At 37.6% G+C, this 6,667-nt stretch overlaps 1 long non-coding RNA gene across 1 annotated transcript; it reads right to left on the reverse strand.

Moving 5' to 3' along the window:
* Positions 1-243: 243 nt before the first annotated feature.
* On the reverse strand, positions 244-4,175 carry LOC149135461 (uncharacterized). The gene is made up of 2 exons (XR_016241781.1): positions 3,560-4,175; positions 244-418 (listed from the first exon to the last, which is right to left on the reverse strand). It is a non-coding gene; the product is annotated as an uncharacterized LOC149135461 (long non-coding RNA).
* Positions 4,176-6,667: the final 2,492 nt, after the last annotated feature.

The raw sequence follows: 6,667 nt of genomic DNA on the forward strand, positions 1-6,667 counted from the left end.
TTGCTTAATACAAACGGAATAATTCTAAACTCTATTTGTCTTTTGATATTTATCTTTTACCAACAAAACCATTATTTACATTTCTCTTGTTTGGTGCCACTTCAAAGATAACCTTTCAATGACTTTTTTTTCCGATTTTCGTTTTAATATTTTTCTTCGCCCCACAAAAGCTTTGTCAGATTTATTCTATTTATACTACACCTTCGTAACCAGCAGTTCCACTAAACGACAACAAAATATCTCTTTTTCATCCCCATATTTTTTCTTACTTTTTCGTTTTTATTTTCTTATATTCATTAGTCCCTGACTTATTCGTCTTGACGAAACAACATAAAGATATATTCTTTGACAATTTGACATGTCATAAATTTATCAAGTCTGATATCACTGAAAATAGTCCAGTTTTCCTATTTGAAGGCTGAGAAAAGAAGAAAAGAAATCCCTTTCAAAGTTTGACTGACATTGCGAAACTTTGATCAAGGGTTCTTTGTTTGCTCCGTGTTACCTGGGTTCCGTGTTACCAGGGTTCAAGAAATGTATGTTACAACCAGAATAAGTGATGGAAAATAAATGGAACAGCAAACACTAGCACATAATCAAAGGTAGACTTACCTATAAAATGTACAATCAACACAAAGAAGACATTTTCGTGGCTGTAGCAGTTGCATGTGTGTGTATGAGTGTACGTGTGTGAATGTGTGTGTGTGTGTGTGTGTGTGAATGTGTGTGTGTGTGTGTATGTGTGTGTGTGTGTGTGTGTGCGTGAGTGTGTCTTTATTTATCGTAAGGACAGTGGTTATAACTTTTACCGAGATATCCCACATGAGAGACGGTCGCAGTTGATGTTCATCCTGAACTTCTACTGGTTAACGCCAATGTAAAAGAAATGTCAAAAGAACCATCAAAGAAAGCGATGATGTGTTTATTTGACCTGCTAAAGGTAGTTGCCAAATCTTCCTCAAATCAATTTCCGAGAGAATTCGAAGAAAATTTGATCGTTACAACTGGAATGAATGCATTTCAACAAACTGATTGGTGAGGAGTTTTGTCGCTTACATCGGCGGGTGGGCCCCAAAGCAGCTCTGGTGTCGCGGTGGAATGGGCCAAAACACCTACAAGAGCTACGTCATCCGCCTGATGTGACATTGACGCCTGCGTTCAGAGATGAAGTCCAGGAGCACACTCGGCACACATGTGTTTACTCTAAATGCTGATCGCTGACTTGGCCCCAAACAACAACAGTAGCAACAACAACAACAATGTGAAAGAGAGAGTTCCGAAGTGTTATAGTTCTGCTTGTAGCGTAGCTGGGATGGCGGGGGTGGAAGTGGTTCTCTCCTCGCGATCATTCAAAGGGTGAAGAAGTGCTTGATTTTAAGGTTTTCTCCAGGAAACACACGTTTTATCTACGCTACTGAGCTACAGGAATAAAGGGTTCAACGAACTATTAAGGGTAGATTCATTGAAAAGATGCATGATTCTATGATTAGATGAGTGGTGGGAGAGTCAGTTGATTCCTAGCTCCCTAATTCGGGTGAAGAAGAGGTGTTAGAGAAAAGGTATAAGAAAATAAGTGGAGTTTGGCGAGGGTGTGGCTGTGTGGTAAGAAGCTTGTTTCCCAACCACATGGTTCTGGGTTCAGTCCCTCTGCATGTCACTTTGGGCCAGTGTCTCCTACTATAGCTTCGTTCGGGCCGACCAAATTGCTTTGTGAATGGATTTAGTAGACGGAAACTGAAAGAAACACGTCCTGTATGTGTGTGTGTTTTCTCTCCTCACCACTTGACAACCGATGCTGGTTTGTTTACATCCCCGAAACTTAGCAGGTCGGTAAAAGAGAAAACTCTTCAAGGCAGTGCCCTAGCATAGCCGCAGTGTAATGAATGAAACAAGTAACAGAAACAAAAATAAAGATAAGGTAGATTTCCGTCATTGATCTGTACTCTTCTGTAAATATGGCTTTCGAAACATCTTGTATAACTTCTATAACAACTGCACTGTGCTGGCTATGAAAATCATAAACTAAGCGCACGGAAAATAAGGCTATGGTTTAGTATAACAAAGCATGAACAAGCAAGTAAATTTATTTCTTTAAAAAAGAAATAATATCGTCTGACCCATACAGGTATAGAAAAGTAGACGTCAAAACGATTATGACGATGATGACCACGACAAGGACGACAACGACAATTATGGTTAATATTAAGAAGAAAAATAGTGTTCGTTTTTATGCTGCCGAAGTCTCTATATTTAAAGGAACAGTAACTAGGATGTTGTAATGTTCATGGCTTGCCAGAAGAAACTAGAAATCTACGTGATGTGACATGGCTTCACTTGGAAATCTAAACAATCTTAGTTGCCAGGAATTTACCATTTATTCTCTGATGTTCTTCTTCAAAAACTAAGATGGTTTGCAGTGTAATGATGTTTTCATGTTTTACAAAACACTTAAACATTGAAACAAAATACTGGCAAGTTAAAATGGAAATGTTCCAAGAATTTTAGACCAAGATATCAAACATTTATCTAATCTGTCACTGAAATTTTATCAAAACCGTTTGAGCAGTATGTTCTTTTGTTGTCTCAGTAGCCCCTCTTTGATTTAGAATGCATCACGCATAAAAATTCTACTGATTTACATTAAACAGATAAATATCTCCCTACAACTTCTCTTCCTCCCAAGAACCATAACTCTGGATCTCCCATCGGGCCTAGTTTTCTCCGTAAATCAATGTAACACACTCACGCTAACATCTTAACTTAACCTGTTATCTCCATCCCCATCTTTACCCTCAGACTAGAAGAGGTTGCAAAAGTTATTGTTACCGTCTTCCACCTCCAGCTAGCTAAAATAACATTATTCACTTTGCTATTGGCAGAATAATTTCATACTGTTATTTCCCTTTTCTGGTGATATCTGTAAATCACTGTTTCCTGATCTAAAATCATGTGTGCATGTTTGCGTGTATATAGAAAGAGATGTGTGATCGTGTGTAAAGGAAAGTTTTTCCTGTGCGTGTGTACGGAAAGAGATGCATGTGTACGGTAAGAGATGTGCGTGTCAGGAAATGTTTCTGTGCGTGTTTTTAAAAGTGTTGCGTGGGTGAGGATTATACAGAAGGACGATGTCGTAAAATTAGTTATAGAGTTTTGATACTCTCTCGATGGCAACTCCTAATAGATCTAATTAATTGATTGATTGTTCATCGATTGATTGATTGATACCTTAACACCGAGAGCAAGTTTTGACGTGTCAACTTTGATGTCTCAAAGATGATATTAATACAATTTAATTTCAATCTTCTTACATTCTTAGTTCAACTTCCACCGTGATAAAAATTTCTTTACATCTCAAGGGATTGCTAACAGAGCTACCAGTAATACAAGCTGTTCGATTAACTCAATTTTCTCTTAAATGGCTTCGTAGCAAAATAAAAGTTATTATGAGCAAATAGAACTTTGGAAAATCTCTCCTTTTTTCCAGATCATTAACTGTTATAGCTGATGTTGGATTTAGCAAGATTTTATTAGTTTGTGGTCGTAATAAAACAATTTTTACCTTTTTACTGAGATATCTTCCATAATAGCTGATCCGAAGTTTAATCTCCCACGACACTTGTGAGCAAAGAAAGATGCCGTATGAAGATTGTCTCCGAGGTATGTACCACACATCGTCACTGTTGAAGTAAGTATTTAAAATTTGAAAAATAAATCTGTAGATATTCATGACTATGATTCACTTATGCTTAAACTCCGTCTTGCTTGTAGACTTAAACCGTCCCCCAGTTTAATACCATCTCCTGGCATCTTAAGACCCTTTGGCGGAGTCTACGCAGTTGCAAGCATTCGGACCTGGTCTCCGGTTTGAGGATATTTTCTCCCTGTAGGTTTCTGAGGCCCTGTAAGGCTCTCTTCATTAAACTATGAAAAACCCATACAAAGACACGGGTGAGACTGTGTGGTAAGAAGCTTGCTTTCCAGCACAATGGTTCCGGGTTCAATCTTACTGCATGACACCTTGGGCAAATGTCTTCACTGCAAGCTCAAGCTACTCGACTGGCGCCTTCTCCAAAGTTTAAGTCACTAGACATGTTATATAAAAATGACTTGTTATATAAAAGGAAAAGAGAATACGAACACTTAAGTCGCAACTCAAATCAAGATTCGTAATGAATTCTGTGACGTATTTATTACGTCACATGATTCAAGTGATCCTACCACGTCACAGGGATTCTTACTAGTTGCATATAATGCAGACAGTGTTCCATCAAGTGAGGAGAGGGTAACCTTTCTAAGAAGGATGTAATCAATTAGAACAACAAGGATTTCTAAGCCAAGAGGACACATTCACAAGAATCATGAGATCTTTTATTGTTTACTTGTTTCAGTCATTAAACTGCAGCCATGCTGGGGCACCGCCTTAGAGGGTTTAGTCGAACGAATCGACTAAGGTCGGCAATTATGCTCCTGGTCTCCTTTGCCTCAACTCTAAATTACGGAGACGTAAACAAACCAAGACCTGTCCGGGTTTGTTTACGTCCACATAGTTTAGCGTTTAGGCAAAGGAGACCAATAAAATAAGTACTAATATGTATACATACACACAGGCACGCATATATATATACATGTATATCTATCTATATATATATATATATATATATATATATATATATATATATATATATATATATATATATATATACATACATACATATACATCTATCTATCTATCTATCTATCTATCTCTATATATATATATATATATATATATATATATATATATATATATATATATATATATATATATATATACACACACATGCATAGCAGGCGTGTTTCAGTTTCCGTCAATCAAATCTACACACAAGATTTCAGCAGGCTTGAAGACACTTTCCCAGTGTACCATATATCAGAACTGATCCCGGAACTATATGTTTGAGGAGCAAATTTCGTGCCACAAAGTTAGGCCAACGCAAAGCTACTTTGGTTCCTAATAGTATTTTGAATACGATGTCTTGGTCACCTTTGACCATTGCTCTATTCAATAAGGCCGAACCGGAGATAAACCGTAACATCAACAACATCAACAACTAAAGAATCACGTTCTATCTTACAAGTGGCTTACACTTGCCATCGACATAGTTTAAATGGAAAAGTTGTTGAGAGATGTGTTGTAAGAATCTAACAGTTCATCTATTGAAAGAAGTTATTAACACCTTATAAAGCCACTTCCTGAGTGGTATTGTTGCTTTATTTATTCAGGCAAATGAACTGTTTCCTCTGTAAGCGAACGAATTATTCAAACTGAAAGCAGATACTTATTGGACATAAAATAATGGACAACAATTTTTCATCAGGAGAATTTTAATCTTTAATTTTTATCTTTTACTCGTATCAGTCAATTGGACTGCAGCGCCATCTTGAAAGGAGGTTTGGGCGAACAAATTGCACATCCACATCCCAAGTACATTTCTTTTTTTTTTTATGTGTTTAGTACTTATTATATCGATCCTTTTTCGCCGAACTGTTAGGTTACGGTATATAAACAAACACAACGCAAAGATTCTCACGTACACTCAAACATATTAACATATACATATACGCATACATGTATATGCGCGCGTATGTGTGTGCATGTGTGTATGTATGTGTGTGTGCGTTTATATATATATATATGTGTGTGTGTGTGTGTGTGTGTGTGTGTGTGTGTGTGTGTGTGTGTATGCATGTATTATTGCATTTCGGGACGGTCATTTTTTTTTTGTCAAATAAACACACGGACTGTATATTCGTCCTTCACTCGTTTATTACAATTCTTATTCTAACTCATGTCCATTGTCTGGAAATCTTTCGTTACACATTTGCGGCCACTTCAGCGCACATCCCGTCCTCGTGTACGCTCTTGCTCCGTTTAGTCCATTAGAACGGAGATGAGTTAGAATATGAACTGTAATAAATGAGTGAATAACGAATACATAGTGCGTGTGTTTAATGACCGTCCCGAAATACAACAATATATGTTTCAACATACAGTTTCATATCAGGAATATATATATATATCTGTACATATACAATGGAGCTCAACACAGTTTCCATCAACGAAATTCTGGCACAGCGTATTGATCGGCCCGGCGCTATAAAAGAAGACTTGCCCAAGATGGTGCGCAGATCAGACTGAATCCGAAAGCACATGGTTGTAAAGCTGTGGATTAAGAGATAATCTACTTAGCCTCAAGATGAGGTTGGGAAGCAAATTCTTACTACACGACCACGCATGTGCTTCTACGAAGAAATTTTCACAGCAACATTTGCATAGCATCTTGCATTTGAACAGACCATGCACATTTAGTATGATACACAGATGTCTAATTAAATGTGGTATATAAATTGCTTCTACAACAGGTTTTCTTTACAACCCAGAAAGTTCTCTGCAATATCAGTGAATGCATTATTCACTATCGTATCTACTGAATCCCGATCCTCCTCTAAGGAAATGACACAGAGGTGCATGGTATTGACAAGCTCCAAGTAGGACGGAACGCAACTGTTCTTCTCGAGAGTCACCGCTACGAAGATGTTTGCTTCACTCCGATATGCATTGCGCTTTTAAAACAGTATGTCATAGGCGCGTGCGTGGCTGCGTGGTTAGAAGATTGCTTCCCAACCA

This window comes from Octopus bimaculoides, chromosome 5 (assembly GCF_046866305.1).
Source record: "Octopus bimaculoides isolate indiv1 chromosome 5, ASM4686630v1, whole genome shotgun sequence".
Classification (NCBI taxonomy): domain Eukaryota; kingdom Metazoa; phylum Mollusca; class Cephalopoda; order Octopoda; family Octopodidae; genus Octopus; species Octopus bimaculoides.